The sequence below is a fragment of the Vicugna pacos genome, chromosome 5 (genome assembly GCF_048564905.1).
Source record: "Vicugna pacos chromosome 5, VicPac4, whole genome shotgun sequence".
Taxonomy (NCBI): Eukaryota; Metazoa; Chordata; class Mammalia; order Artiodactyla; family Camelidae; genus Vicugna; species Vicugna pacos.
The window spans coordinates 74,900,862-74,923,018 of NC_132991.1; positions in this window are offsets into that span (position 1 = coordinate 74,900,862).

Sequence of the window (22,157 nt, forward strand, 5' to 3'; positions counted from 1 at the left end):
ATTCCTCTATCATTGAGAAATACTCATTAGCATTTGGTGGTCATTATATACAGGCCTTGTATGTATATGTATATACATACACAACTAAGTGTATATAGATCATATACACACCATATGCATATATGCATACATCATATATATTCTATTTCCAGGTACTCTTACCAGAGGGTTCAATCTGCTTTAGAGTTATGTATGACTTTTTGACACAAACAAATAATCTAGCATCTCAGTTCACACAATGATCTCTTTTGAGTTACATAGTTGGAGACTACTTCAAATAGACATTTATTTGGTTAACAAAAACAAGCTTCTATTATTACAAAGCTAAAAACCTGACTTTAAATTATAAGTCAAACAAACTGTTTTTCAAATGGACTTTCTCTAACATTTTTCTTTCTTGATGCAATCCCCTTAAATTCCTGACAATGGGAAGTACATATTTTAAAATAATGCTTGATATATACTTATGAAGTGAATTAATGGGGTAATAAGAAAATTCCAATAAAAATACAAATTAGGGATTGTCTCATCATTCTCTTTTATTTAGATATAATTGACCTATATATTATGTTAGTTTCAGCTGTATGACATAACCTGCTATTCACCATAATTCTTGAATATAGAAAAGAAATTAATGTTTTAGTTGTAGAAGTGCCATAAATTCAAATGTTATCATCAGTAAGATGTCAACTGAGTTGCAATATTGTATTCTTAATTTTCAAATACAAATCAGTTCATTAAAAAATGAAGATCGCCTACATTCTATTGCATTATAGTTTAATGTCTATATTTTTAAAGATGGTACCTTAATAGACTTATCAAAGGCATTACTTAACAAAACAATATATGTCATTAATGACTTTATTTTTTTTGTCCCAAAATATTCTCAAGAAAGTTAGGAAACTTAGTGAGGGTTTTTTGTTTGTTTTTTTATAAAGGGGTTTTGTTCAAGAGGAATATATTTCATTTTGCTTTGCTCAGAACTTTGCTCTTTGGCATATAGCTACTTATTTTATAATTTTCTCTGTTTAATTCTGTAGTACAATTTTGCTGTAACTGCCGATCTCTTTTTATAAAGGATCCAAGTGCTCCTAGCTCTTTTTTTTTGTATGTCATTTGTTCAAATATAAGCCAGATATGTGGTTGCTGATTATTTGATAGTTTGTCTGAATTAACAAACTGATTAACAAATGCATCATTATAGGAAATCTATAAATACTTCACCCAATAAAAACACTTCCCATTTTTTCCCTTCAACTTCTGTGAGGAAATATTTTAATTGTAAAAATTCTCCTGCAAAAGAGGATGTTTTACAGGATCTAATGGTTATGGCACTATTAATATAACTTTGTCTATCTGTTTTAAATGTGTAATGGCAGAATTTGACATGAATGACTTTTCTTTTTACAACCTCAATTTTAAACACATACATTTTAATGTATTTGAAAAAAAATCTAAAAACAATTTGCCACCTGTCCATCATTTTAGAGCAAGCAAGGCTCACTGAACCTGCAACTAGCCAATTACACAAACAGTTATATTGCTTTCAATTGTCAACAGAAAAATACATTTAGGCAGATTCCTCTATACTGAAGGAATGATGTGTCAGTGGTTCATTTGTAGTCTGGGATATAGTATGCCAAGTTTTTTGTTTGTTTTTGTTTGTTTTTTACAGTAATGATTTTTATGAAATAAATAATTATTTGATTTGTCACCATGGTTTTCCCCAGAGTTGCACGTATAATGAGCTTTCATGTTACTTTTTTCTCTTCTGTTGTCTTTAAAGTGGAAATTTATCTTCAGACTCTAACATTGAAGAATAAGGATGCTAATTGTAAAAATATTTTATTTGTTAGCTGATTAATAAATATATAATAACAGCTCATTGATTGAAAGGATCTTAAAAGGAAAATTTATATTTCAAATAAAGAGTCTCTTACTTATTTTTTTACTGAGAACATAAGATGTGAAATTAAAGTTATCTTTAACTTTGTTTGAATTAGAGAGCCAACCTGTTGAAAACTTAAACCATTAGTCATTCTTTTAGACATACACCCAGACGTGGAATTGCTGGATCATATGGTAGTTCTACTTTCAGTTTTTTTGAGGAGCCTTCATATTGTTTTCCATAGCAGCTGCACCATTTTACATTCCAGTTAACAACGTACAAGAATTCTTATTTCTCCACATCCTCACCAACACAGGTTATCATTTGTTTTTTGTTTTTTTTTTTAATAATAGTCATTCTGACAGATGTGAGGTGATATCTTACTGTGATTTTGATTTGCATTTTCTTGCTAATTAGTGATGTTGAGCACCTTTTGATGTACCTGTGTGCCAATTATATGTTTTCTTTGGAGAAATGTTTATTCAAGTTTTTTGCCCATTCTTTAATCAGTTTGGGGTTTTTTTGCAATTGAGTTATAGGAGTTTAAATATTTTGGATATTAATCCCTTATCAGATATATGATCAATCCCACTTCAGGGTATGTTTTCAAAAGAATTGAAATCAGAAGAGGTATTTGCACTTCCAGGTTTATTGCAGCATTGTTCACAACAACCACGATATGAAAACAACCCAAATAGCCATGAAAAGATGAATGAATAAATGCTGGGTACATACATACAATGGAATATTATTCAACCTTAAAATGAAGGAAATTCTATCATTTTCAATAATATGAATGAGCATGGAAGACATTATGTTAAGTGAAATAAGCTAGTCACAGAGGGACAAATACTACATGATTCCTCTTATCTGAGGTATCTAGACTAGTCAGACTCATAAAAGCAGAGAATAGAATGATGGTTGTTAGGGGCTAGAGCGAGCAAGAAATTGGGAGTTATTTTTCAATGGGATATAGTTTCAGTTTTCAAAATAAAAACGTTCTAGAGACCTGCTGTACAACATTGTACATAAAGTTAACAGTACCACATTGTGCACTTAAACTTTTGTTAAGAGCAAAAAAATCAAACAAACAAAACAAACAAACATAATAACCAAAAAGGCACAAGAAAACTTTTGGAAGGGATGAATGTCTCTCACTTTGATTACAGTGATGGTTTCATGCATGTTTGCATATGTCCAAATACATCAAATTGTACACATTAAATGCATGCAGTTTTTTGTACATCAATTATACCTCAATAAAGTTGTTACACAGAAAGAAATTATCTAACTGATCTTTTCCCCTTGCCCAAATCTTCCCCTATCCCTTTCCAATCCACAGACATAAAGTTTGTGCATAGTTTTAGCAGGATCAAAAATTCTCATAGACAGCAGTTTAAGAATTCTGTATATATTCAAGACTTAAGGAAAAATGTGTTGGAGAATATAACTTTACTTTCATCAAAACACTATGATCTTCCCAAATCAAAATATACTTTAAAAGGTGTTTTAAAATTTAAGTCAGATACTCTACTTTTAATATCTCAGCTCTACCAGTCCTGTGCATAATTAGAAGGTTCAGTTCCTCTCTGCCTTCAGCATTTTGCTATCTTTCATAAGTATTAAAACAATTTTAATAAAAGAACAGCTGGCATTACACAAATCCATTGATATTGGAATGACTAATATGAACAGTAAGTTGCACATTTATAGCATTTATGCATTTTATTTCTCTGAGGAAAAGATCAAACTTGTATTAAACCTATTAAAAATAAAAGCAAATGACAATAGAGAAAATAGGCTGTTGATTTTAATATCATTGCCCCCTGATACTGTAACCTCTAACCTCCAATATCAGAAAAAATAAACTTTAAATATTTCTCCAAATTTTCTACATAAACTATTAACATGACAATTAAAATATAGATAAGATGCAGTGTATTGTTCAAAACCCCATCTACTGCACATCAATATTTGAAACCATTTTGAGCTGTGCTAAGCCAAGTTAATTTTCTTCCTGGGTCTTTCCTCATCACAGGTTCAAAATATACCGAGGGCAGGGAAATCTTTTCACTCTATGCTCTCTAATTCTTTTACATGTAAACTCATAAACACTGTTTACTCTGATTTACTAACATTTTAAAATAACTACAAAAATGTACTTAAAATTTCTGTAAAAGATGCAATATTTAAATTAAAGAACCAAAATGAATTTCTCTCCAATAAGACTCTGACAAAAAGACATTTGGAAATGTAAATCACATAAACATTAATTAGTTATTAATTAATGTAATATACTAATTAATAGCTGATAATATAAACATAGTATTAAATTTTCATTGTATCTTTGTTCTAACAGGAATACTTAATTATTTTAATTATATTAGTTGTAGCCCTTAGGAAGGGAAAGATTGGAAGATAAAAATTTCCACTGAAATACTAATTTATTGTGACAGCAAATTTTAGCAGCAACATAAAAACTTACTTTTTTAAATCATACTGTGGACATAGACAATAAGGTTGAAGTTAGGTTTGGCTTCATTGGCTCTGTTTCACGGTGCACAAAAGCCAGTTGAGCTTCATTTGGTATATATAACTAAGAGAAGAAACTGGAAAGGAAACAGAGAAAACTGTAAAGAATGAATACGAAATCATGAATTAAAATGGGTCAGTTCACATGCAATTAAAACTTCAAAAGAAAAATAACCTGCAGTAAACAGAGTGCAGAAACTGGGGACCAGGAACTAAAGAGCATTGTCCAAACCCTTTTTTTCCTGATTTTAGTGAATTGGTCCTGATAATCTGTGATCATTGTTCGCACTTATTTGTTAAGTCTCAAATAAGAACCCATAGAAAACCAGAATCACATATTTTAATGAAATAACTGGTTCTGACAAAGCAGTTAACATTTATCTTTTTAGTACATTTTACACAGTTTATATGGTTAATCATAAGTCATTGACATTTTAAACATTTACTTGATCCCATGTGAATAAATTTCTTATTCCTACTGTTTTAATTTAATTTAGTAATTCCCTAATATTATTCTACTATCTAATGTATTTTCACCTCAACATCTTTTTCTAAAGAAAAGGATACTAAGAAATTAAACGTGTATTTAGCAAAGAAAGGAACCACTCCTAATGAAGCTAGAACTCTGCCCACCAAGCCACCACTCACCCAGTGGAGACACATGATGCACCTCTAAAGAAATTAAAGTTCATGAAAATTAGTTATGTACTCCAAACATCCATTCCCGATGTGTTTTCTTTACTGTTAAGTCGGTAATTCCCCTAATTAGGTCCTGTGGTACGTTCACCTCCGAGGATCTTCCTGGGAGATTCATGGTATGATGCAAAGGATGTCAGGAAGAACTCCTGGTTTAAAAAATAAAAAAATCGAGACACTAATCTTACAAGCACTCCTTGGGTTGTATGATTGCCACTACCTATTATGCAAAATGTGCACTCCCTGAAAAAGTTGGTACTTTCAGGCGTAGGGGTATAAACAGAAAGTGATTTGGTTTTAGTTTTTGCTTTTCCCTCACCACAGCCTTTAAATGAAACATGTATCTAGTTCCTTGTCGCTGGTGACATCTCATTTGAAACCAAGCTTCCCATTTGAAATCACATTAATGTCCAATTTTGTCATCTTCTTTTATTGAGGCACAGCTGACTTTTTCTTTCTTTCTTTCTTTCTTTCTTTCTTTCTTTCTTTCTTTCTTTCTTTCTTTCTTTCTTTCTTTCTTTCTTTCTTTCTTTTCTTTCTTTCTTTCTTTATTGTATGCAACATGATGATTTGATATACATACACATTATGAAAGGATTTTCCTCATCGAGTTAATTAACACATCCATCACCTTATATACTTACCTTTTTCTTTTGCCAATAATGAGTTCTACCCCCTTGGCAAATTTGAATTATACAACGCAGTGGAATCAACAATAGTCACCCTGTAATACATCAGATCCTGAGACCGTGTTTATCCTATAACTGAAATTTTTTTTTCTTTTCCCAACTTCTCCCTATTTGCCCCACCCTGAGTGCCTGGCAACCACTTTTCTACTCTGTTTCTGTGAAGTCAACTTTTTTTTTTTTTAAAGATTTCACATACAAGTAATCCCATGCAGTATTTGTCTTTCTCTGGCTTATTTCACTCAGCAAAATGCCCTCCAGTTACATACATTTTGTCCCAAATGACAGGAGGATTCCTTCTTTTTTAAGGCTGAATAATGTTCCATTATATATATAATGGATATATATATATAATGGATATATATATGTATATATATGAGTGTATGTGTGTGTGTGTGTGTGTGTGTGTATATAATACACATATATGTCTCTCTCTATATATATATATTCTATATATTACCAAGTGATTATTTATAAATCCTGTTTAAAAAATTAAAGAGTTAAATTCATTAGGGTAGAAGATAGGAAGAAACCATAAATCAGTTTGATGGGATGAATGGATAGATTGGTGGTATATAAATTAGATAGATAGATAAATTCAAAGTTTTCTGAAGATTTAGACGTAAAAGCAACATCAAAGTATTTCTCATAATTGAATTATAACAAATAAATCAAATAAAAAGGAATCACTTCTAATCAAATTTTCAATATGGCTGCTAATATTTTTCTCTGTTTAGTAACATTAATTATTCACATTTTCATTCTGATTCTTCCCAATGCTATTCATATCATTAAAGATTATATATTAAAGCCATTAAAGTTTCTTTAATTGATAAAATATCAGAAATAGGTTTTATAGTCAAATATCTGTAAAAAATGCATATTTTTTTCAGACTCTTCCAGAAAATGACATGGATTTAAGCAAGATTATATAGAAATGTACGACATACATAAATCAGCAAGATAAGCATTTTTCTCACCTGCTTTTTTGTCAGCAACTACTGTTTTATTATTCAAGTAGTGTAGATCATTGCAGATGAAACATCACATCAACAACAACAAGACTTTAAAGCTTCAACATCATAGCAAGGAAGAAAAATAATATTTCACTCCTGGAAAAAGGAATTCAATAATTTATGTAGTACTAAAAATTTCCATTATCGAACATTAAATCATCAAAATTAGTAAGTAGAGATGTAAGTTTAGCCCTTGTACTTTACTTAAAATACTCATGATTATGACTTGCAGCCCATCTTTTAAATCTACTCTTTCTTAATACAGTATAGTATTTTAAAATTTTGTAACATTTAAGTATAATATTTAAGTCAATTTAATAACAAACTGCAAAAAAATTTTTCTGCAGACTGTCTTTCCCTTAATGTTCTATCTAAAAGTTTTATAGTCTTAATGAATCTACCTTCAACTTTCCATTCTTTGAAGAACTGACACATCCTATTTTGTAACTTTCTTTTAATATACACATTTTGTCCTTTCAACTGGAGTTTACATTCTTTTATGAAGATTATATTGGCTTTTACTTCTTTTACATAATTGAAAAATAGAATTGACATTTTTATGATAATGCTCTTGGTTTGTGCTTCTTTCATATAATTGATGTGAAAATGTATGATTAAAAGTAGAAGTGTAAAGATAATAGGTATGATGATGATTTTCTTTGTGTTTGTAAGGTTTATTAAGACTTTGGTTAGTCTTAAAAGCAGTAAGTTTCTTACATTAATTTTTTCCAGATATAAGTTAATAAACAGCTTTCCAAAGGTAGACTTGTATTTGGAAAATAAAGAAGTGCAAGGGAGGAGGATATAGCTCAGTGGTAGATTGCATGCTTAGCATGCACGAGGTCCTGGGTCCAATCCCCAAACCATTAAAAAAATAAAATAAATTAAAATAAAATAACTTAAAAAATAATATAAAGAAGTACATATGACTGTCAGTCAATGGATCAGTTTCTTCAAAATTAAGCGCATATAAAGACAAAAAGTTGAAAACTCACACGATTGACATTTAGAATTTGCATTATTAGAATTAGGACCAAATATTCACTAAACACAAGCCGTTTAAAAAAATCAGGTCCAAATATTCAGTAAATCCAAGAATAGTGATGTAACAAATGTCCCCACAGAAAAAAATGATACAATTAAATATCTGAAACAAATCAGTCAAGATGATTTAATGTTTAGCACTCTGCTCTGAGACTTAGAAGCCCCAGGCCTGCTTCAAATACAAAAATAGAGACTTAAATTTCTACTGTTCTGGCTGTTTGTGAGGAAGCTAGGTGTGATGCCGGCCTTCACAATGGCCCCTGATAATGCATTTGCCTATTAATCATATCCATACACAGTCCTCCCCCATACTGAATATAAGGCTCATCCATGTAACCAATAGGATATTGCAGAAATTTTAGTGTATTTCTTCCAGGTTTAGGTAAACACTTTTGCTACATCTGTCTTACTCTCTCTTGGATCACTTTCTACTGGGGACACCAAGAACATGATTTGGACACTACAGTAGCTCTGTGGTGGGATCCATAAAGCAAGGGATTGAGGCCTCCTGCCAACAGGACCATGGGCTTGCCAGTCATGTGAGCAAGTCATCCTGGAATTGGATCCTCCAGGCCCACTAAGCCTTGAAAGGACCGCATCCCCAGCTAATATCTTAGCTGCAAATTCATGACAGAACCTGAACCAGAACCAACCAACTAAGCCTCTGTCAAATTCCTGCCTCAGAGAAATTGTGTGAGACAATAACCATTTATTATTGTTTAAATCCCTATGATTTGAAGTAACTTTTACACAACATTAGCTAGCTAATATACGAAGGGATCTCCCATCTCACTCTCCCACGCACTACACTACTTTCTTTTCCATCCTCCATCACAAAACAAAGAAGATAAGAATCAGGAGAATATTGATGGGTGGGTAGGGTGGGAAAGTGGTGTATTGACTTCATTTATGAAACATTCTAGGCAAAGTACATAGACATAAGGTCCATAATAGCTTTACATGCTAAAGAATAAGTGTGTTCTGCAGTTTATCAGTTAAAATACTGAGGGTGGTAGGTAAAAAAGGATTCTATTTCAGCTGAGGATTACCACATGAGATGAATGCCTATTAGACATAATGAATTGAGTTACAAGAGATATTTTTCACTTATAGTAAAATAGACAAAACCAAAGACTAGCACCCATCCTGTCTATTGTGAAAATTTGGATGGGACTGGATCACTGCTCATCAAAGAAGAAAAAAAATGGCCAATAACAATGATGTGGAAAACATGAAGTTTCCCAGAAAGTAGAAATATAAAGGCTGAAAATATTTGCCAGCTACAGAACAAAAATTAGATTTTTTTATATACTTTTCCAATAACACTAAACGCCAGAAGACCATTGAATACTATTTACACTATATTTGAAAGAACTATAGAGGGGCCAAGAATGTATACTCTGCCATGTTTGTCATTTGTTTTGGAAAGTCAATGAAATATGTTTGTCTTTTGACTCAGAAATCATTCTGGTCACATTCTTGAAAGCAATACATGAAGACATATACTAGTGAAATGAGTGTGAAGAAAAGTAAGAACTGAAAGTCTGTGGCATAAAAGATCAGGAAGTAAGCATCATCATCACAGAAATAAAACCGAGTTTAAATTAGTTTTACAAATGTAGTAATAAAGTGATGACATTTGTTAAAAGAGAAAAATGTTTGAATTGATTAATGAAATGTGGGTGCTATATTGCCTCTGTCGGAAGTTGCTTTCATGTATGTAAACATATGTTACATGCTTTCAAAGTCAGTTACAGAGAAGAAGGTCACTAGCACCTGTTGTTTGACTCTTTAGGTGCCATTTTGTTATTATATGGTTATACATTTAACATAATTTTTACTAACCCTTGCTTTCATTGCCGCTTCCTGTTTGGGAGTTTGTGGCAATGGATATTTATAATCCTAATTGTCTCTAATCACCAAGGCTAAATGTGGGAGCCCATGATTAGGTTAACAAGTTGTAGCAGATCCCAGCCGCTTATCTCCTTAAAGAAGATGTGCTTAGTAACTGCCTCGAGGTTTTAGCAATGACCCAGGCCCCCAGTTGTAAACGCTGGGCAGGCCTGCTGTTAGTCTTCTATCCCCAAAACAGCCTTGGGCTGGAATGGTAAAAAGCTGCAGACTCAGAGGTGAGAAGGCTGCTTAGCCAATGATGGGTAAGATCCCCTGAGGGGGGCAACCTAAGACAGGCACAGCCACCTGAGTCCAAGAAAAATGTTGTTAAGCCTCTGATTCTCATACGTTCTGTCCTGATAAGCTAAAAGGCTCAACATGAACATGATTCTCCAAAAAGGGTCTTCTGACCTTGAGCCAAACACCAACAATAAACAAAGCCTTTGTACTCATTGTGATCCCACCCTGTCCTTCCCTAAATTCCTGCATTCCTCCTTTGACTGTACTCAGTAAATATGGGAGATTTCAGAGGCTCGTGAAGTTGGCTCCGGACTCCCTCTTGCTCTCTTGACTTTTCCACAAAGTCTTGAGTAATTCATTCAATCTCAGTGGGACTTCTGCTGGCCAGAACCCACAACTGGTGACGAACCCACAGCTAAATATATATATATATGAGTATAAACCCCAAATTTTGAACAGCAAAATTAGCTTAGATCATTGAGTGCCAAATTGAACAAGTCTCTTTTAGGAATTAATTGACATATCACCTGTCTCAAAAGTTCCCTTCCTCTTGTTTGAAATTGTCTGAGCACAATAATGTTTGTCCACAACGCTCCAGTTCACTTTATGTTTTGAATGAAATGTTTCTCCTACTATTTTAATTTTTATATTTTAAAAAAGTCAAATATTCTTTAATGTATTAATACGTCATATCCAGGCCATGAGTCTTTTATATCTTAGTGCTATGTTACTGAATAAAATCAATACTCTACCAATTGCTGACTTGGAGAATGCACATTTTAATTAAATGACAGTGAGGAGAAGTACTATGCAACATATAGTGCCGTTTGGAGGTTGGACACTACTGATGCCTTCAACCAACCTGATATTAAGAACACACTGCAGCTATATCCTCTGCCAGACTGGCAACACATCAGCGTTATTCACAGGTATGTTTCTAGCAGAGAACACAATCATCTCACACTATAGGTGTTAAATAGTGTATGTATTTGTTGAGGTCTTATCTACATAGCTGAGAATTACTGGAAAAGAGAAAAACAGAAAAGTGACATAGGAGAGGGTTCCTTTTATACCTCTTGATTTTGCCATTTTAGTATGTTGGAATATTTTGAAATTAAGCTTTGGAAAAGTATTTATAAGAGTTTGAGCAGACTTTTCATTTCCACTTAGAATTTTTCTTTGGCACTCACAATTAAAATTCATTTCATGTTAAACGTGTCTTCCAGAAAAGCTTTTAATATAATTGCATATATCGATCCCAATGTTAAGTTTTGGATACATCTTTATGATACATCTATAAACGATGTGAATATAAGCAAATGCATTTTCTGTCACAGAGATAGTCACTCTGTATGAGAAGTTAGTTTTAAAAAAGGAACCTGTGCAATATTTTATTCTGTTTTATATCCCTGAGTTTCTCTTCTCAATATTTTTACTTTACACTTCATTGCTCTAATGTTTATTGTGAGAGAAGCTATGAAATTTCTAGTTTGGATGAGTTTTGGTGATGCAGAATTGTTGAAAGTAAAGCTGAAGACTTGTATTGAAACTTCATTATTCTCCCAAGAAAATTATTTTACCTAACTGATTTGTATATATAAAGTCTGAGGCATAGTTGTTAGTGGAAACACCATGCTTTTACAAAATTTGCTATATATGTAATATATAATTATAAAATTCATGATTTTTAAATATATCATATATAATTTTTACATACTATAATTTATATATTAAATTATATATAAATTCTTTGCAGGCTATCTAGTCCAGATTTCTCAGACTGTGGATATTAGAGCAACCTAAGTAGATAAATATGGTTATGGCATATTCTTCAGTTTCTATTTCTAGGGAAAAAAAATACTTAAAATTATACAGCTATAAATAATTAATAAGAGTATATTGGTAACTATTGATGAATTTATTTATACAGTTGGTATATTAGTCACCTGAAACTCACTAACAGCTTTGGTGGTTTTGACTATAACACAATTTTTTGTATTGTTATTTATAGTTATATGTTGTTTATTAGAGACATTGTTAAAAACAGGAAGCATAAATAATACTGAAGTGAGGAAAAAACGGATTAGACTTAAGCTTCTCATTATTATTTAACAAGCTATAACTGCAGCAACACTACCACTGAAACAACTTAGAAAAAGCTAAGTGAATTTTCTGGTGACGAAGGAGCTAGTGGCATAGAACTTGGCAACCTGCTACAAAAATCTAGAACATTGGAAAACGTATTAAAAAAGAACTGTTTTGTACAGACTGTGGTCTGAGAGAAGGAAAACAAATCAGATGACCTTAGTGATTATTCTGGCTTTTGGCTCATAGAAAAATGTTGGACCATAGAAAAGAATTGAGAACTCAATGAGAATGGAAGTCTCTTTGAATTAAGACAGAGAACAAGGCAGCTAAAATATTTGGGGTGGAATACTGGAGAGAAGGGTGTTGCATAGAAACAAATGAATAAAACAACAAGTAAGGGAACTTGAAAAACCTGCAGATGTGTTCCCCTCAGTCTTTCCTGAATATTGATATGGGCATGAGTTAGGAGCTATTGCATGAGTGAGTAAAGACCAACTCCCAAGGAGTTAAAGGTTAAGCAATTCTTGAAACATAAACAAGGCTTAAGGATATTCAAATTCCATCCAGACTGAGAGACTTTGATGAACTATCAAGTGATCCTTTATGAAACACTAAGTGATTCTTAGAAACCTAAAAACGTCATACCTTAGCATTATGTATGTACTAGCATTGACTTACACTACACCTACCCTACTAAAGCATAAAACAAACCTCAGGTTATATAAAACATTAAATGATATTCAAACACTCCATAATGGAATACAGCATCCAATTGGATGCCCAACATCCAATTAAAAATATTATACGAGTAAAAACAAAGCACAAGATAGCTGAACATCTTTAAAGAACAGAAAAGGAAAAAGTAGCCCAGGATTTTATATTCACCGTAAGTATCTTTCTAAAACACAAAACTTTTAACTAAAATATTCAAGAAAAAAAAAAAAAGATGAGAAATTCATTGCTAAAAGAAAACCTCAATAAGAAATGATAATGGAAGTTCTTCAAATTAAAGATAAATAAAACCAGAATGAAACTCCAATTTCAAAGAGTAATGGAGAAAGGCTGAATGGTATATGTGTTGGCATATACTAAAATTGTTTCTTGATTTGTAGTACTTTCAAAACATAACCAAGCATTTAAAATAAAAAAAATCATATATTTGGAGTATAAAACATCTATAAAATAAAATGTACAAAAAAATCAAGAAGTATGAGAAAAAATGGAAAACTGCTTGTGTAAGTTTCATTTTGTATACGTCAGGTGGTTTAATATTTTAAAGTAGATGTGATAAGTTAAAGACTGCTAAGTTTAATGGAAAACAAATGTCATAATGGTAGAATTATTCCAATTAAATCAATAATTATATTCAATATAAATGGTCAAAGCACCCCAATTAGAAGGCAGATATTGTCAGATAGAATTAAAAGAAAACAAGACTCAACTAAATGGTGTCTTGAGGAAATATATGTTGATGTGACATTAAAAGCACAGACAATGAAACCAAGAATAAGCAAGTGGAACTGCAAGTACCTAAAATGCTTCTCCACAGCAGGAAAAAACAATAAAATGAAAAGGCAGCCTACCGGATGGGAGAAAATATTTGTAAACTGTGTATTTGATAATGGATTAATATCAAAAAATATATAAGGAACTCATATAACTCAATAGCAATAAAGCAAATAATCTGATTGAAAATGGGCAAAGGACCTTCATAGACACTTTTCCAAAGAAGACATACAAATGGCCAACAGGTACATGGAAAGGTGCTCAGCATCACTAATCACCAGAGAAATGCAAATCAATATCACAGTGATATATTACCTCATACTTGTTAGAATGGGTATTATCAAAAAGACAAAAGATTACAAAGTTGGTGAGGATGTTGACAAAAGGGAACGCTTGTACATTATGGATGATAATAAAAGTTGGTACAACCGTTACAAAAAACAGTATGGAGTTTCCTTAAAAAACTAAAAATAGAACTGCCATATGATCCAGCAATCCCACTTCTGGGTATATATCTAAAGGAAACAAAGAATAGGATGTTGAAGAGATATTTGCACTCCCGTGTTCATTGCAGCATTATTCCTGAGAGCCATTATATGGAGACAACCTAAATGTCCATCAAAAAATGAATTGATAAAAGAGATGTTTTATGTACACACACACACACACACACACACACACACACACAATGGAATGTGATTCAGCCATGAGAAAGAAGGAAATCCTACCATTTTTGACAACATGGCTGAAACTAGAGAGCATTATGCTAAGTAAAATAAGCCCGAGAAAGAAATACTGTATGATCTAATTCATATCTGAAATCTAAAAAAGCTGAACTCAGAAACAGATTTAGATTGGGCATTGCCAGGGGCGGGAAGATGGAGGAAATGGTAAAGAGATGTTGGTCAAAGGGTACAAGGTTTCAGTTATAACCTGAAGAAGTTTGGGGGATCTAATGTACTGTATGGTCACATAGTTAATAATAATTTGTATAGCACATCATCACATTGTACACTTTAAATATGTGCAACTTTATCCATTATACCTCATAAAGCTGGAAAAAATAAATAGGTTAAAGAGATGAATTATGTGACTTTTACTGGATTCTGGTTCAATAAACAAACAAAAGTATGTAACATATTTGGAGAACAATTGAGGAAATACAAGTGTGGGCAGAATATTGGTTAATATTAGTAATTAATACTAATTTTCTCAGATGTAATAATGGCATTATGGTTATGTAAGAAACGTCTTTTTGATAGAAAACACAACACGATGAAATTAATGATGAGATGTCACAATTTATAATAAACACAAAGTGCAAATGATTTTAACATTTGTTCAATCTAGACAGTGGGATACTGACATTCATGGTACTATACACAATTATGTATACTGATATTTGACGTACCTTCCACTTTTTCTTAAATGTGTTCAAATTTTTTATTAAAAGGAAACTGAAAAATAAAATAACTAGAAATAAAATGAGGAGAAATAAATAGGAAATAAAATGAAAGTATGTGCTACTATAATTTGCTCTTCTAGGAGAATACAAAGAAGGTCTTCCAACAGAGATACCTGGTGAGCTGAGCCTTTCTAGGGCAAATGCCATTCCAGAGTAAAATGTGGCAACATCACACTCTTCATTGCCTGCACTCCCTGCTCTTTTAATCCCCCGCCTCCCCCAGTTTCTAATATGTGACGGGTGCTTTCCCATCTCAAGAATATTGAAACTTGTCATTCATTTTTTGGGATCTCTCCTCCCCTCTGCCTCCACTCCTATATCCACCTGATCATCTAATCCACACACTCATGCTAGTTAGTTCCTTTTCATTTTTCAAGACAGCTGAAATGATTCTTCCCTAAATTCATTTTCTCATTCACTTGTGCTAGGTTAGGGCATCTTGTTAGATGTTCCTGTCACATCCCTCTCCTTTTAGGCTATTATCACAGTTTTGATTGTATATTTTAGTGTTTTCTTAAATATTCAAAACTGATCTCACACTAGGATATAAGCTCTAAAGGGGTGTTGCTAGAGAACAGAACAGCCTCTTACACATAGTAGATGCTCAAAATATATTTAATAGCTGAATAAAAGGAAAAACTTATTATAATTATAAAGTGATATTTTAAAAAATGATAATTTTGCCTCCCTCATATTTTAGTTGATATAACTGATACATATACAAGTTGCCTTCAACTTGAAACTCTAAAATCTTTGCTAGCAATTAAGCAACAGCCCTCTTTTCTTTTTATAGAGTCATTGAGAATTATAACACTGTGGAGTTTGGGATAAAGAAGCGATCAATTGTAAATCCCCAAATGAGGCAAGCATCCAATACAGGATTGTTCCAACTGGTAAAATTCTGATGTGTTTGTTTATCTTCTTAATACCTTTAAACATACAGTGTGAAGGTCTGTTGATTGTATTGATCATAGAGCATCCTGTGAAGTTTTGTGCTACTCTCTACCAAATAATAGGCTCACCTTGAAAATGTAAAGGTCAAGATATGGTAAAGGTTAAAACTTCTTGATTGACAAGCACTTATGTCTTTCATGAGATTAAGATTCCACTAAGTCATTGTCACTGATTTTCTTCTGCCAAAAGCTATAAACTTGTCCCCAAACCATAGCAATTGAATGAAAATAAGGAATAAAAATAACTCACTCCAAATCATAAGAGAATTGCCCAGATAATCAGACTTCTTTTGAAGTAGTATTGTATTTTGTATTTGTTTTAAGGACTTTCCCAGCAGATATGCATATTTTTCTAACATCCGAAATGCAATTATTAAACCAACTTTGCACAGAAACATAAAATTACATGAAAAAAGTTTTAAACATTGATCATGTCAGCTTTTTTTCCTCAAAAAAGTTCTGAAATGTGATTGTGAGGTCACGTTAGACATCATTTAGAAGATTCAGAAAATATTTGCATTAGGTTTATTTTGAGAAACCTAACTGGGTAATTCTTTTATTTATGTCCAAAAGCTGAAACTAAGAATAAGTCAATAAATAAAGTATAAATAAAACATAGTAACAGTAAACAACAGAAATGTTATGGAAACGACAGGCCAGCCAAGAAACAAGCACCACTCGGAGGGTTGGAGTACTCAGATGTATTACACCGGTGGGCTCAGAGGGGCTTCTGCTCCAAAGCTCTGAGCACCTCCAAGACGTGCGCATGAGGTTTTATAGGGTAAAGTACAAGCTTGGGGTGTTCGGCCAATAGACATGGAACAGGTTTAGCAGCATCATTATCACAAAAGTGGAGGCAAGGAGGCAGCAAACCAACATTCCAAAGCCAGATATCTCTTTGAAAATCCAGCTGGCTAGTAAAAACAAACAAACAGAAAAAACCCATGAACAGCAAACCAACACTAATTAACTTAGATTTATGAGTTAGTCCAGCAGAACTCAGATCAGTATTCCGATACTTAGACTTGTGAGTTATCTTGTTAGCCCAGCCCAGCTTTTCTTTCACATTCTTAGACTTGTGAGTTATCTTGTTCGCCCTGCCCAGCTTTTCCTTCACATTCCCCCCTCTTGATGCTTTCACAACCCTAGTTGGAGTAAGCATCATCACTTATCTGTTCCAGGGGCTCATAACTGAAGGCTAACATCTGAAGTTTTACAGCCTCTATCCGTTCACTGACAAAGTGGTTCAGGAAGTTTAGGACACAGGGCCCAAATAGCAGAACTGCAAAAATCAGGAGCAAGGGACCTATGAATGGTGCCAGCCAGGACAGCCCCAGGGGCCTGTCCATGGGCTCTTACCTAAAATATGTTTTTTCTTTTTCACTCGGTCTTGTAACTCTTGAGACATCCCTCTGACAACTCCTTATATGTGCAGTCTGAAGCGGAGTCATAGCATCGACTTGGCTGATAAGTATAAGCTGAAAATACAGGTCGGTACGTGGACCACCTGTCACCTGGTTCCGTGCAGGTGCATTGTGCAGCCAAGGAGAGTGAGGGCATTAGCGTCAGTAACATCAGCCTTATGATTATCTTAGACATGATGCTGCAGTGATGGCACTAATTATAACACGATATAAAATAGCTATCAGGATTCTATGGCCTATGTTCCACTGAGGTGGGGCGGCGCTAGCTAGCCCTACTGCTAATACGCAGACTAGTATAGCAAACAAGGAAAGAGGCAAGGGAGCACAAAAGAAATACATTTAACAGCTTCGTTGAGCTTTCCTCAGGCTTCAGCCGTGTGTTGACTAGCCAGCTTCCAGGTGTGGCTAGAGCAGGGCTCGTCGATCCTTTTCTGGTCCCTCTTGATCTTGATCTTGAGCGGGTCTCCCAGGACACTCTCAATTTTCTAGGGACCCTCTGTCTGAGATGAAGTCGCTCTCTTAACCCTGGAGTGGTGGATCCAAGGGATGATTCCTGCAACTTTAACAGCTGTAGGGGTAGTTAATACCACTAAATATGGTCCCTTCCATGTTGGTTTGAGAGGTTCCTTTTTCCAATCCTTCAGCCATCCTTGGTCACCTGGTTTATAGGGATGCACTTGGACCCCTAATGAAATGGGGGTTCTCTCTACTACCCAATCCCAAACTTCTTGTAGTACTTGTCCTAGTCCCAACAGATGTTGGTGGAGCCCTAAATTTCCTATTTCTCGGGTGGGATTTCCCATCCTGACTAAAGGTGGTGGTTCCCCATAGAGGATTTCAAAGGGAGAGTACCCAATATTAAATCTTGGGGTGCATCTAATTAGCAACAGAGCCAGGGGTAAAATGTCCACCCAGGGGAGCTGGGATTCTTGGCTGATTTTAGCTATCATTTGTTTTAGAGTTCTGTTCATTCATTCTACCTTTCCTGAGCTTTGTGGCCGGTATGCTGTGTGCAGGTTCCAGCGGATGCTCAGTGCCTTTGCCACTTGCCGTACAATTTCTGCCACAAAGGCTGGTCCATTGTCAGACCCGATGGAGGTAGGCATTACAAATTGAGGGGTAACATCCCTGAGGAGAGCCTTTGTCACTTTCCTTGCTTTCTCTGTCCTGGTCGGGTAGGCTTCTACCCACCCTGTGAAGGTGCAGACAAAAACCAGCAGGTGCTTATATCCCTTACTGGGCCCAAGTTCAGTAAAGTCCACTTCTAAATCTTCGAAGGGAGCCAATCTGCATCATTGTATTCCCACTGGCCCAGTGAGCCCTTGTTTTGGGTTGTTTTGTGCACAGAGCAAGCAGCATTGGGAGACTGATGCGCACAGAGTAGGGAGATGAGAAATTAGGAAACATTGCTTTAAGAGGGCCTCCAAAGCCATTTTTCCCATATGTGTGGCCACGTGGTGTTGTTGGACTATATGATAAGCTAGTCGTGCTGGGATGAAAACCCTTCCATCCGTCATGATCCACCATCCGTCCTTTCCTTTGTTTCCTTGTTCGGCCTGTGCCCACTTGTTTTCGTCGTGGCTATATTCTGGGGCAGTGGGTAGCTCTGGCGCTGCCATAACTTTAATTACTGAGTGTTCCCAGGCAGCTGCCTCTCTTGCCTTTTGATCAGCCAGCCTGTTCCCCTGGTTCACAGGGTCATTTCCTTTTTGGTGTCCCTTACAGTGAATAACGGCCACATCCTTTGGATCCCGTACTGCCTCCAGTAACTGTAAAATTTCTTCTTTGTTTTTGATTTCCTTTCCCCCAGCAGTCAAAAGTCCTCTCTCCTTATAGATGGCTCCATGTACAGGCAACTTTGCAAATGCGTATTTGGAATCAATGTATATATCGACTCATTCTCCTTTCCCTTCCCTAGGACCTGGACCAGTGCCCGGACCAGTGCCCAAATCTCTGCTCGCTGAGCAGATCATCCTGGGGGGAGGGACTCTGCCTTTATTACCTCTCAGGTCGTTGTTACAGCGTAACCTGCTCACCGTTGTCCATCCTGCATGTAACTGCTGCCGCCTGTGAAAAGTTCCAGGTCTGGGTTTTGCAGGGGCTTGTCGGTTAGATCCCACCTTCTTGCATACACCTCTGCGATGATTTCTTCGCAGTCATGGTCAGGCTGCCCTTCCCCCTCAGGCAAATATGTGGCTGGGTTTAAGGCTCGCACAGTGTCTAGACGGACTCTTGGATTTTCACATGGAAGCCCCTGGTAGTGGGTCATCCTTTTGTTAGTTATCCATTTGTAACCTGGGCTGTTCATCAGGGCCACCACAGAATGGGGCACTTTTACATTTAAAGTCTGTCCCAGTGTGAGTTTGTCTGCCTCGTTGACCAGGAGGGCTGTGGCAGCGAGGGCCCGTAAACAGGGTGGCCATCCTGATGCTACAGGGCCCAGTCTTTTAGGTAAATAGGCCACAGGGCGCTGCCACGGCCCCACATTCTGAGTCGGGACTCCAAGAGCGGTTTGGTCTCTTTCATGTACAAACAGGTTAAACTCTCGTGTCCCATCTGGTAAGCCTAGTGCTGGGGCTTGGGTTAGTAGTTCCTTTAATTGCCTAAAGGCATTTTCTTGTTTAGTTTCCCATTTGAGGGTTTCTTTTCCTGATCCAGCAGTTGCTTCGTAGAGGGGCTTGGCTATTCTTGAAAACCTGGGGATCCAGATCCGGCAAAACCCAGCTGCACCCAGGAACTCTCGCAGTTTTCTTTTTGTTTCCGGTCTGGGTATGGCACAAATAACTTGTTTTCGTTCTGGCCCTAGGGCTCGGTGTCCCTCTGAGGTAATAAATCCCAGGTATTTGACTGTCTTTTTGCAGATCTGGGCTTTTTCCACGAGACCTTGTACCTAGTTGTTTGAAGTAACCCTAGGAGGGCTCGAGTTCCTCTCCAACAGTCCTCTTCACTGGGGCTGGCTAACAGCAAGTCATCCACACACTGGAGCAGAGTACAGTTCAATGTCTCCCCAGGGAATTTTACAAGGTCTGCGGCTAGTGCCTCTCCGAACAAGGTGGGCAAGTTTTTAAAGCCCTGGGGGAGACGTGTCCATGTCAGTTGAGTTTTTGCTCCTGTATGGGGATCCTCCCATTCAAATGCGAATATGGGCTGGCTCACAGGTGAGAGTCGAAGGCAGAAGAAAGCATCTTTAAGGTCTAGGCAAGTAAGCCATTTGGCATCTGCCAGAATGAGGCCTAGAAGAGTGTGTGGATTTGGCGCTGCTGGATGTATTGTAGTGACTACTTCATTCACTTTTTGTAAGTCCTGCACTGGCCTATAGTCTGTTCCTTCTGCTTTTTTTTTCACCAGGAGCAACGGTATGTTCCAAGGAGATCTGCACTCAGTTAGGATTCCCTCTTGTCGGAGGCGCTGTATATGCTTCTGGATTCCTAGGTGGGCCTCTCGAGGCATGGGATATTGCTTCTGTCTGACCGGGCTGGCTCCAGGTTTGAGGTCAATCACCAGTGGTGCCTGATTATGTGCCAAGCCTGGCGGTCCATTTTCAGCCCAGACTAATGGAAACTCTTCCAGGAGTTTGCTAGGATTTTCCTGGAGTTCTCTGCTCTCATACAGACACCACTCTTCTCAGGGAACTGAGATGGCTAGAATCATAGACTCTCTCTGTAGGGTCAGATGTGCCTGTTTCCCAGGGAAGAAGGTAATTTGTGCCCCCAATTTAGATAGAAGGTCTCTTCCGAGCAATGGTATCAGGCATTCAGGCAAATATAAAAATTCATGTGTCACTAGATGGCACACTAATTGACAGGATCATGGTTGGCAGAAATGGTGGGCAGTTGAGTCTCCAGTAGCCCCTATAATAGTTGCCCCTTTTTTGGTCGGGGGGGTACAGGTTGGGTCACCACAGAATACTCTGCTCCTGTGTCTACCATAAAAGTCATTGCTTGGCCCCCTATAAACATCTTGACTTTGGGCTCCCGGGGGCCCAGGGGCAGGGAGCCCGGTCTCTCCTATTCTGAGTCGACCCCAGCCAGTCCGCTGTGATTACTGGCTGGTGGCTCCAGCTGATAAGTAGGCCTTTTGGGGCGTGCTCTCTTTCCATCCTTTCTGTTTGGGCACTCGTTCTTCCAGTGTCCTGCCTCCCAGCAGTATGCGCACTGGTCTCGGCCCAGGGGCACCCCTGGTTGGGGTCCCCTCTTCCGGGTGGTGCAGGGTTCTGGCTGAAGCTTGTTTTCCCCAGGGCTGCTGCAAGGAGTGTGGCTTTCTGCTTCCTTCGCTGGTCTGCCTCTCGTTGGGCTTCCCATTCTCGGTTTACAAAAACTTTGTTTGCTACTTCCAGCAGCTGTGTAGCGTTCATCCCTGCGGATCCATCCAGTTTTTGGAGTTTCTGGTGTATATCTGGGTATGATTGGGCTACGAAGGCAGCATTGACCATCCGCTGGTTTTCTCGGGCCTCAGGATCAAAAGGAGTGTAGACTGGGAATGCTTCACATAGTCTCTCATAGAAGTCAGTGGGGGTTTCGTCTGGCCTCTGGGTCACCGTGGTCGTTTTAGACATGTTAGTTGGCTTCTTGGCTCCCGCTCTTAGCCCTTGTAGGATGGCCTCCCGGTACTCACGCAGTGCTTCTCTTCCTTCTTGGGTGTTAAAGTCCCAATCTGGTCTGGTGTCAGGGGCACGTGTCATGGCCCACCCCTCAACATCCATTGTGTCCCCAGGGGCTCGGCCCTG